Source organism: Nerophis lumbriciformis, linkage group LG27 (genome assembly GCF_033978685.3).
Source record: "Nerophis lumbriciformis linkage group LG27, RoL_Nlum_v2.1, whole genome shotgun sequence".
Classification (NCBI taxonomy): domain Eukaryota; kingdom Metazoa; phylum Chordata; class Actinopteri; order Syngnathiformes; family Syngnathidae; genus Nerophis; species Nerophis lumbriciformis.
This window is the reverse complement of record NC_084574.2, coordinates 23,117,634-23,129,987: the sequence shown is the minus strand read 5'-3', so window position 1 is coordinate 23,129,987 and position 12,354 is coordinate 23,117,634. Positions and strand designations below refer to the sequence as shown.

The window sequence follows — 12,354 nt, the reverse complement described above, 5'->3', positions numbered from 1 at the left end:
AGGTTGATTATCCAGACAGGACATAAAAGCTGGGTGGCCTTCTATTGGCCCGCTGTCTCCTCTACTCAGGATCATGGGCCTCAGTCACCTGAGCCTCATAAAAAAGCATTTTATTAGCTACTCTGAAGACAACTAGGTGTGCATGTGTGTGTACACTACATGTGTGTACACTATGTGTGTGTAAACGTGTATTATATGCTTGTACAGTTCCATTAAAATTTCACTATTACCTATTATGACCTTTGGCTCTCCCGGGTGCTCTTGGGTTTAGTAGGAGCGTCGAGAGCCGATATTGACATCGGATATCGGTTCAATATCGCAATAAAACAAGTATCGTGTGTATCAAGTATCTCCTCCAGGACCAGCTGACTATTCTCCCCTCTCCCCTCAGGCAGGAGACTACGGTCCATCCAGACCCACACCTCCCGCCACCTGAACAGTTTTTTTCCCCTCGGCCATCAGGCACATGAACAATAACAAGATCTGATAGCTTAGTTACAGCTAATTTTATTACCTATTCTGTGTTATATGTGTTTTATGTTGCACGATTGCACCAAGAAAAATTCCTAGTTTGTGAACCCGCTCTCAAACAATGGCAATAAAAACTATTCTAATTCTGATTCTGATTATGGCTTTTATTTCAAATCTCCGATACAGCCAGTTAACTAAATGTCCTCCAATAAGCACACAGGGTTGATCCGTTCTTCAATTTTAGTCAAGTCATTTACAAAAAGTAAACATGGTAGGCCGTGGGCTAATACAGGGCTATGCAAAATGCGGCCCATTAAGATTTTCAATCCGGCCCGCCAGACTTTCTACATAATTGTTTTAGACCTTTAACATCAAAACTGTCGCCGCCATTATGATGTGCAGTGTTGTTTTTAAATGGCCGTAAGTCTTGAACTATAGAAAGTATTTCAATGGTTGAAATTTGCGCTTTTTGAGTGTTATTACGGTAATCTACATCACAGCAGCTCAGACCAGAAACAAAGCAGAGTGGGCAGGGTTTGTTTTCAAAGAAATATCCATCCATCCATTTTCTACTGCTTATCCCTCTCAGGGTACAGTACATATCATTAGAATAGAATAGAAAGTACTTTGTTGATCCCTGGGGGAAATTCAGCACCACAGTTCGCTCACAATAGACAATAAACACTTAGGTATTTTTTACATGTGAATAATATAAATACAGTCTATTATACAGCATTATTCACATGTGAATAATATAAATACAGTCTATTATGCAGCATTATTCACATGTGAATAATATAAACACAGTCTATTGTACAGCATTATTCACATGTGAATAACATAAATACAGTCTATTATATAGCATTATTCACGTGTGAATAATATAAATAGTCTATTATACAGCATTATTCACGTGAATAATATAAATGCAGTCTATTATACAGCATTATTCACATGTGAATAATATAAATACAGTCTATTATACAGCATTATTCACAAGTGAATAATATAAATAGTCTATTATACAGCATTATTCACATGTGAATAATATAGATACAGTCTATTATACAGCATTATTCACGTGTGAATAATATAAATAGTCTATTATACAGCATTATTCACATGTGAATACTATACATACAGTCTATTATACAGCATTATTCACATGTGAATAATATAAACACAGTCTATTATACAGCATTATTCACATGTGAAAAATATAAATACAGTCTATTATACAGCATTATTCACATGTGAATAATATAGTCTATTATACAGCATTATTCACATGTGAATAATATAAATACAGTCTATTATACAACATTATTCACATGTGAATAACATAAATACAGTCTATTATACAGCATTATTCACATGTAAATAATATGAATACAGTCTATTATACAGCATTATTCACATGTGAATAATATACATACAGTCTATTAAATAGCATTATTCACATGTGAATAATATAAATACAGTCTATTATGCAGCATTATTTACATGTGAATAACATTAATACAGTCTATTATACAGCATTATTCACATGTGAATAACATAAATACAGTCTATTATACAGCATTATTCACATGTGAATAACAAATACAGTCTATTATACAGCATTATTCACATGTGAATAACATAAATGCAGTCTATTGTACAGCATTATTCACATGTGAATAACATAAATGCAGTCTATTATACAGAATTATTCACATGTGAATAATATAAATACAGTTTATTATACAGCATTATTCACATGTGAATAACAAATACAGTCTATTATACATTCAAGTACAGTCAAAAAGGAACACATGCATTATACAGTCTGATGGCTGTCGGTATGAAGGACTTCCTGTGTCGTTCAATGTTGCATTTTGGGAGTCTGAGCCTTCCACTAAATGTGCTCATTCTCTCCGCCAGGTCCGAGTGTATTATAGTTGTATTACTACAATATAAAATGTATACTTAAATCCCTGTGGTTGACTTGCAGGCTGGAAGAAACATTGTAAGAAAGGGAGGATGAGGTCTTAATAATGAGACCACTATGCTGCTTTGTTTTTACTTTGTGTTCATTTGATGGGGGCAGCAGAACCTTTCACATCTTTAAAGGCACCATCTTTATGCTACATGATGGTCGCGGCATTTGAGCGACTTTAAGCCAGGAATGCAGCCATTGTTTCTCCACTTTCGGAGTATTTAAGATGTCTAATTTCACTTCACACGCCATTTAGGGAGACATAATGGAGATTCAAATTAAAGTTGTATGTTAAAAAATCAGAAAGAAAAAAAAAACTGACGTATACTGAGTAGTAACTTACTACGTATTATTTTGCTTGTAACTCTCAAATACTTATTTCACTCAAATACAAATTCATGTATTTACTTAAAATGTATTTAATGTGTTTGAGTTTGTTTTTCATTTGTTAAAAATATTGTACCATAAAAATGATATGCTGTTCATATCAGTTCAGTTCAGTTTCAGTTTCAGTTTATTTCGAACATGCATACAATACAATGTAATTCATCATATATTTCCAGTTGTTTCATTAAAGCACGTCCGAAAAGGAGTAGGAAGAAGCTCAGCTTATTTAATCCTACCCCTTTTCATACCATAGCAATTTTATCCAATTTCCTTGTTCTCTGTAACATAACAGTGAACAAATAAATAATAGTATATCATAGAATCCATCCATCCATCCATCCATCCATCTTCTTCCGCTTAGCCGAGGTTGGGTGGCGGGGGCAGCAGCCTAAGCAGGGAAGCCCAGACTTCCCTCTCCCCAACCACTTCGTCCAGCTCCTCCCGGGGGATCCCGAGGCATTACCAGGCCAGCCGGGAGACAGTCTTCCCAACGTGTCCTGGGTCTTCCCCGTGGCCTCCTACCAGTCGGAATTGCCCGAAACACCTCCTTAGGGAGGCGTTTGGGTGGCATCCTGACCAGATACCCAAACCACCTCATCTGGCTCCTCTCGATGTGGAGGAGCAGCGGCTTTACTTTGAGCTCCTCCCGGGTGACAGAGCATCTCACCTAAGGGATAGCCCCGCCACACGGCGGAGGAAACTCATTTCAGCCGCTTGTAACCGTGATTTTGTCCTTTTGGTCATAACCCATAGGTGAGGATGGGAACGTAGATCGACCGGTAAATTGAGAGCTTTGCCTTCTGGCTCAGCTCCTCCTTCACCACAACGAATCGATACAGCGTCCGCATTACTAAAGACGCCGCACCGATCCGCCTGTCGATCTCCCGATCCACTCTTCCCTCACTCATGATCAAGACTTTGAGGTACTTGAACTCCTCCACTTGGGGCAAGATCTCCTTCTCAACCCGGAGATGGCACTCTACCCTTTTACGGGTGAGAACCATGGACTCAGAATTGGAGGTGCTGATTCCCATTCCAGTCGCTTCACACTCGGCTGCGAACCGATCTAGTGAGAGCTGAAGAACCTGGCCAGATGAAGCCATCAGGACCACATCATCTGCAAAAAGCAGACACCTAATCCTGCAGCCACCAAACCGGATCCTCTCAACGAAATTCTGTCCGTAAAAGTTATGAACGAAATCGGTGACAAAGGGCAGCCTTGGCGGAGTCCAACCCTCACTGGAAACAGGTCCGACTTACTGTTGGCAATGCGGACCAAGCTCTGACACTGATCATACAGGGAACGGAATGCCACAATCAGACAGTCCGATACCCCATACTCTCTGAGCACTACCCACAGGAATTCCCGGGGTACACGGTCGAATGCCTTCTCCAAGTCCACAAAGCACATGTAGACTGGTTGGGCAAACTCCCATGCACCCTCAAGGACCCTGCCAAGGGTATAGAGCTGGTCCACAGTTCCACGACCAGGACGAAAACCACACTGTTCCTCCTGAATCCAAGGTTCGACTATCTGGCGTAGCCTCCTCTCCAGTACCCCTGAATAGACCTTACCGGGAAGGCTGAGGAGTGTGATCCCACGATAGTTGGAAGACACCCTCCGGTTCCCCTTCTTAAAGAGAGGAACCACCACCCCGGTCTGCCAATCCAGAGGTACCGCCCCCGATGTCCACGCGATGTTGCAGAGTCTTGTCAACCAAAACAGTCCTACAGCATCCAGAGCCTTAAGGAACTCCGGGCGGTTCTCACTCATCCACCCCCGGGGCCTTGCCACCAAGGAGCTTTTTAACTACGTCGGCAACCTCAGCCCCAGAAATAGGAGAGCCCACCACAGATTCCCCAAGCACTGCTTCCTCATAGGAAGACGTGTAGGTGGGATTGAGGAGGTCTTTGAAGTATTCCCTCCACCGCTCCACAACATCTGCAGTCAAGGTCAGCAGATCACCATCCCCACCATACAGTGTTGACAGTGCACTGCTTCCCCTTCCTGAGGCGGCGGATGGTGGTCCAGAATCGCTTCGAAGCCGTCTGGAAGTCGCTTTACATGGCTACCCCGAACTCCTCCCATGTCCGAGTTTTTGCCTCCGCGACCGCTGAAGCCGCACACCGCTTGGCCTGTCGGTGCTTGTCCGCTGCCTCCGGAGTCCCATGAGCCAAAAGGACCCGATAGGACTCTTTCTTCAGCTTGACAAGATTCCAAGATTACCGCCACGACAGGCACCAACCACCTTGCGACCACAGCTCCAATCGGCCGCCTCGACAATAGTGGTACGGAACATGGTCCACTCGGACTTAATATCCAGCGCCTCCCTCGTGACATGTTCAAAGTTCTTCCGGAGGTGGGAATTAAAACTCTCTCTGACAGGAGACTCTGCTAGACGTTCCCAGCAGACGCTCAAAATGCGTTTGGGCCTGCCAGGTCTGTCCGGCATCCTCCCCCGCCATCGCAGCCAACTCGCCACCAGGTGGTGATCGGTAGAAAGCTCCGCCCCTCTCTTCACCCGAGTGTCTAAAACATGAGACCGCAAATCCGATGACACAACTACAAAGTCAATCATGGAACTGCGGCCTAGGGTGTCCTGGTGCCAAATGCACATATGAACACCCTTATGTTTGAACATGGTGTTCGTTATGGACAATCTGTGACGAGCACAAAAGTCCAATAACAAAACACCACTCAGGTTCAGATCCGGGGAGGTCATTCTTCCCAATCACGCCTCTCCAGGTTTCACTGTCAATGCCAACATGAGCGTTGAAGTCCCCCAGTAGAAAAAGGGAATCACCCGGGGCAGCAGTCTCCAGTACTCCCTCGAGTGAATCTAAAAAGGGTGGGTACTCTGAGCAGCTGCTTGGTGAGTAAGCACAAACAACAGTCAGGACCTTGGCCTCCCACCCGAAGGCGGAGGGAAGCTACCCTCTCGTCCACTGGGTTGAACGCCAACAAGCAGGCTTTGAGCTGGGGTCAACAAGAATTGCCACCCCAGCCCATCACTTCTCACTGCGTGCAACGCCAGAGTGGAAGAGAGTCCAGCCCCTCTCGAGAGAACTGGTTCCATAGCCCTTGCTATGCGTCGAAGCGAGTCCGACTATATCTAGCCGGAACTTTTCCACCTTGCGCACTAGCTCAGGCTCCTTCCCTCCTAGCGAGGTGACGTCCCACATCCCAAGAGCTAGCTTTTGTAGCCGAGGATCGGACCGCCAAGTGCCCTGCCTTCGGCTACCGCCCAGCTCACATCACACCCGACCTCTATGGCTCCTGTTATGGTTGGTGAGCCCATTGGAGGGGAGACCCACGTTGACTCTTCGGGCTGTGCCCGGCCAGGCCCCACGGTGGCGAGCACCAGGTGCTCGCCACCGTCCCCTACCTCCGGGCCTGGCTCCTGAGGGGGGGCCCCGGTGACCCGCGTCCGGGTGAGGGACATCTGGGTCCTTTGTTTTTATTTGTCTTGGGAGACCCTACCAGGGGGCATGGAAGCCCCTGGACAACATATCTCCTAGGATCATTGGGACACGCCAACTCCTCTACCACGATAAAGTGGCAGCTCAGAGAGTATACCATAGTAAGTAAACAAATATTAAATACATAAATAATCTTTGTCTCAATAAAAATAAAAATGGTTCAAGATATTCATCATGATTCTTGTTCTGTGTACTTTGTGAACACTTGTAGTTTGAACAGTCTCTTAAACTGAATCATATTGGTGCTTTGTTTGATTTCTTTGCTTAATACATTCCATAGTTGAATTCCACATACAAATGTTTTAAATTAAATTTTCCTCTAAGGTTATATTTATCTTTTGTTGAGAAGAATTGTTGTACATTCTTGGGTAGCAGGTTATAATTTGCTTTGTACGTAATTTTAGCTGTTTGCAAATGCACCAAATTGTTGAATTCATTACAGGGGGCTAAATTTACAAAATCAGCGTGGGACCAAATATTAATATAATATTGTTCTCCTCACAGTATTTTAGATTTAAAAAAGTGGACATGCTTATCACCTGCACTTCAGCCAAGAGTCATTGAGATGGTCATCTGTGTGTGCTTGCATGTGTGCATGCACATACGTGACAGTGTGTATTTGAGTGTTAGCCTGAGGCTACAGCAGGTGATGTCTGCACTAATGAGGGTTAGTCTGATATAATCTGTGTATCAGCTGTCAGTGTGTTTACGTACAGGCACTAATTCAGTCATCTTATCTGTGCTCTATGATCTCTTCTGACGTCCTCATCCATCATTTCTCTTCTCATGGCCCTTGTGGACATCATAGTCTGCTAGTCTTGAGTTTTAACCTGTTCTATGTTCTCTCAATGGACCACGAATACATTTCATTCATTCATTATATAACTAAATAGTCTTATTTACATGACAGATAGTCACTTCTGTCTGTACAATTCTTCATCTAATCTCTGCATCTGTAGAGGAGCAATTGCATTAATTATGTTGTCTTTGTGGATTATTTGGGGAGTTTTTCTATTGCTTTCTATTATGAACTCTCTACAACGAACTGTGGACGAGCGATTACAATACAATTGACTATGGCTACACTTGTGCATGTGTGCATGTAATTGTATGGGTGTATCGATTATCAGCCCCTCCCAACACACCCACACACACACACACACACACACACACACACACACACACACACACACACACACACACACACACACACACACACACAGGCCACATGTGCAAGTGTGTTCTCCATGTATAACTGTAAAAGGGGTGATCACATTAGAGTTAACTACAGTATAATACATGTGCTTTTAATTACTTTCTACAAGCAGCATCATATATTTCATATGTAGTTATATATAACATTACATAGTGCGTCATTTTGTCATTTAAGTGGTGAATGTGAATGAAAGCAAGAGAAAATCAATTCCTATATCCACAACGTTTAATCCAAAGGGCACCAAAATACAGGTTTCTTCTTGTATTTTCCCAAAAAGTTGAATGCAAATTATTGGTGTAGTTTTTTTAAATTCTGCAGTTAACTAAGAAATAAACAAACTCGCAGAAAGTGAAAACAATCTCTTTGTGTTTTGCACTTGCCTGTATGTAGTAAAATTGTTTGTGGCACAGGCCAAGGTATAATCACATCTGATTTGAAGTCTGATCCAGATATATTCAGTTTTTGTGGAAATTGTGATTTAACAGGAGAAGGTGGTCCTTAGTTTTAATGTACCGTATTTTCCGGACTACAAGGCGCACTTATAGGAATAATTCTGGTTTTGCTTACCGACCTCGAAGCTATTTTATTTGGTACATGGTGTAATGATAAGTGTGACCAGTAGATGGCAGTCAATCATAAGAGATAAGTGTAGGCTGCAGTATGATGGCAATATGACTCAAGTAAACAACACCAACATTTTATTTGTTTTATTGAAAGTATAGAACGCTCAAAAATCAATAAAAATATTTCAGTACGACTTTGGTGAGCTATGAAGCCGCATCGCTTGATGTGCTTCAACATACGAGTATTATTATGGTGTGTGTATACAAGGTAAGACATATCTGGCATTTTGTTTAGCAATATTATGCTAGAGAAACTTTTCTTACATTCTGGCACCTGCTGATTTGTATTTGGGATCTGCATAAATCCTAAAAAATTGCGCGCGTCCGCCTTTGTAGTCCGTGTAAGCTTCTTCTTTTTCCTCTAACTTCTTGCTATGGGACATTCATACTCCGCTGTTGCCATTTCTAATATAAAGTAGTGTAAAGTTCTTACTTATATCTGTCAGTAAACTCACCAAGCACTAAAACAAATGTAGTGAGTTTACATTATCTACCCAAGGAACTTTAGTTATTAGAGAGTTCCGGTCGGATGGTTTTTCACGGTACACATGTCCGGTGTTGTTGTTTCCGGATGAGGAGATGCTGCTCCGTTATTGATTTAAGTAAAGTGTGAATGTCATTAAAACAGTTAGCTCCATCTTTTGACACTTCTTCCACTCCCGTCCTTGCACGCTACACCGCTACAACAAAGATTCGCTGTCAAAGGTGAGCCACGTAAGTAAAGTCGGCCACAAAATGGCGCATCCGGAAGCGACTGTTAGAAAGCGACTTGAAGATGATCTGTAAAACAATCTATGCAACATTTTGACCAAATAACCAGCATTACATGTTATGTAGACCACAAGGAAGTGTTTTCCATTCAGAAAAAAATAAAAAATGACTCCTTTAATGCGCCCTATAATCCGGTGCGCCTTATTAATGAAAACAGATCAAAAATAGACCATTCATCGGCAGTGCGCCTTATATTCTGGAAAATACGGTACCAAAAGGGTTTTAAAAACCTAATTTAAAGCAAAAAGGTTGACAACCTTTTTACAATTTTCTGTTTGTCTTACTTGAGAATTACCATAAAGGGCACCTATGATGATTTTAATCTACACTTAAAACACTTATTTGTGGTCTCCATTCATCCATCCATCCATCCATCTATCCATCTATCCATCCATCTTCTACCGCTTGTCCCTTTTGGGGTCGCACGGGGCTGGAGCCTATCCCAGCTGCAATCGGGCGGATGGCGGGGTACACCCTGGACAAGTCGCCACCTCATCACAGGGTCAACACAGATAGACAGACAACATTCACACTACTCAAATCAGTGGCCTAGTGGTTAGAGTGTCCGCCCTGAGATCGGTAGGTTGCGAGTTCAAATCCCGGCCGAGTCATACCAAAGACTATACAAATGGGACCCATTACCTCCCTGCTTGGCACTCAGCATCAAGGGTTGGAATTGGGGGTTAAATCACCAAAAATAATTCCCGGGCGTGGCCACCGCTGCTGCTCACTGCTCCCCTCACCTCCCAGGGGGTGATCAAGGTTGATGGGTCAAATGCAGAGAATAATTTTGCCACACCTCGTGTGTGTGTGTGTGTGTGTGTGTGTGTGTGACAATCGTAGGTACTTTAACTTAACTTAACATTCACACACTAAGGACCATTTAGTGTTGAGTCTTGAGAATATATATATTGGATGTGCTTTGGTGTAAACTTTGCCTAAATTTTGCTCCACAGTCACATTTATAACCAGTTTTTTGAGTTTGTCTGCAAGATGTTTGTTCCCAAATTGCAAATGAAACCATGTCGAAAGTATCACAATCTATATTTTGACTACATCCACTGTTTGAATATATACGGTATCTTAAAGACGAATATTTGTTATGATCCGTTGCCTGGATCATGTTTTGTTTAGTTTTTGATTACCTTAGTTCTGTTTCAGCACCCCTGGGTTTGTGTTTTTGGTTACCATGGGTGCTGATTAGTATCACCTGCCTCTGATTAGTGTTTTAGACGCTCACCTGCTCCTGGGCACTAATCAGAGAGCTACTTATTCCTGCTTTTCGCCAAACTAAGTCTGTCTTTCGCATTTGCTTCTATGCAACAAGTTACACCATTTACCCTTTTGATTCCCATGCTTGTTTACCTTCCGCTAAGCTTTAGCTTTGCTCCCCATGCAATCGGCACGCGTCTCTTTTGTTTGTATCTCGTCTGATTTATGGAAAATAAATCACCATCTTACCTGCACCTTGCCGCCAGAGTTTTCCGTCTGCATCCTGGGAGAACGATCCACGCATAACCATGTGACCACCGCGTAACAATATTATCGCTTTTTTTTTACACCGTCAATAAATCAAACAAAGTTTTTATGAATAGCCCTTAATCACACATGCCTCAAAGGGCTTCATAAACCACAACAACATCCCCTGATCTGCACACACATCCAGGCCAGGAAAAACTCCAAAAGCCAAAAATGGGGGAAAAAAAGAAATCTTGGGAAGGGGCAGCACATCTGGGGACAAAGGATGCCAAATGGGTACAGTTGTTGGATTCTTACAGTCATGATAACGTTAGAGTCCAGTGCATCATGTCGGAGGGGGTCTTCTTCCATGTAAAAAAGTCAGCAACACAGAGACTCACCAACTGATGCATAGAGGAGTGGTCCAATCTGCTTTCAATGGAGCCTATGGGAGTCGCTCTATTCTGCCTATAAAGCGCTTAAAAAACCTACAAACACCTCCATCAAGGTTTTATATACATACTGTAAGTATATATGTGATGTAGTAACAGGTACATTTATAATAACTTTTTTTGTTTTGCTCACATTAAGCATTTAATTTCAAAAACACATCACTATGTTCACTTTTTCCTACCAGAACATCACTGATTATTACTCACGACAGACTTCATGAGAGCCAACAAACAATAATAAAACATCACTTACTGTACTATGTCTGCTCTCACTGGGATGACGACTGATAGGATGTTGAGACAGTATTTTCCCATTTAGATGAAGAATTAATTACAATCCTCACGAAGGGGGTGGAACCAAGCTTTGTGTCTTTTTGGGCCTTTCTCGACATTCCAGGGTATAAATTGGCTGCCAAAGTTGACCAACTTGTGGAATTATGTCCTCCTCCTTCTACTATCAAGGTGAGAGACATTACTTATGATCTGGGATAAACTTCCACAAGCTCCGAGGTGAGAAGCAGCGCACCAGCCGATGATGTCAACATAGGCACACAAGCTAGTTGCCGCTCTATGATCGCGGCGTCGCTATAAATAACTTGCCTGCCTTAGCGCTTATAATAACAATATGGCTAATATTTGGTTAATATCCAGGTCACGAGATGTAAATGGGGTGTTGTTGGCAGGTTTTGGAGGGTTATTTAGAGGGTTTCGTCTGCAGAAAAAAGGGACTATTCTTGGCTCAACTGTTAGCTGACTTATTTATTTGTTTATTTACAATTCTTTAAAAAAAATAAAAGCATATGTGTTCTTGTCTTACATATGGATTGTCAATAATAGACAGCAAATCTATTTTCCATGATTCTTGTATTCCTGCTGATATGGTCAGAGTGCAGACCAGTTCCAGCCGTGATGTCATCCGAACCTGAATCTACGGAAATTACCTAAGACATTTGGAATGGAATATTGGATGTATCCGTCTGAAACTGTGGCATTTTGTGATGTTTTGACAATATTTTCAAATACTTGCGGATTGTAAACACAATTGCATATGGTTTAATGAAGACAATGAAACACAATTCAGCATATAAAGTCAACTTGTTTTTCCATTCTACTGGTACTTTACGCTCAGACTTTGACAAAATATCTGCATTGTACAAGTTATTTTACTAAAATCCTTTAAGATTCACATGATTTGCAGTACTATTTTTAAACTACCATAACACCTTAGCACTTGTGCAACCAAAAATAGGTTTATGAAAGTTAAAAGTCCTATGATTATCAATGATGTACTTGTCATTACGGTGATCCGAAGAACTGCATAACAGCAGATCGGAGAAGAAAAGGCTTTAATACAAAGCAGAGTGGAGGTTTGTTTACAAATGAGCATAAGTGACAGAGAGGGATGGCAAAGCAAGCTTTATATGTGACAAAGTTCTACAAAACCCAAAACCAGTGAACCATCCAGATAATAATCTGGATGGTTCTTTTCCTCCTTGTTCCGCAGGACATGACGTCCAC

The 12,354-nt window shown here is 42.0% G+C and overlaps 1 protein-coding gene across 2 annotated transcripts in view; it reads right to left on the bottom strand.

Moving 5' to 3' along the window:
- The window catches only part of hand2 (heart and neural crest derivatives expressed 2), a 148,729-nt gene that overhangs the window by 120,109 nt on the left and 16,266 nt on the right, over positions 1-12,354 (bottom strand). The gene's annotated exons all lie outside the window — the stretch shown is intronic.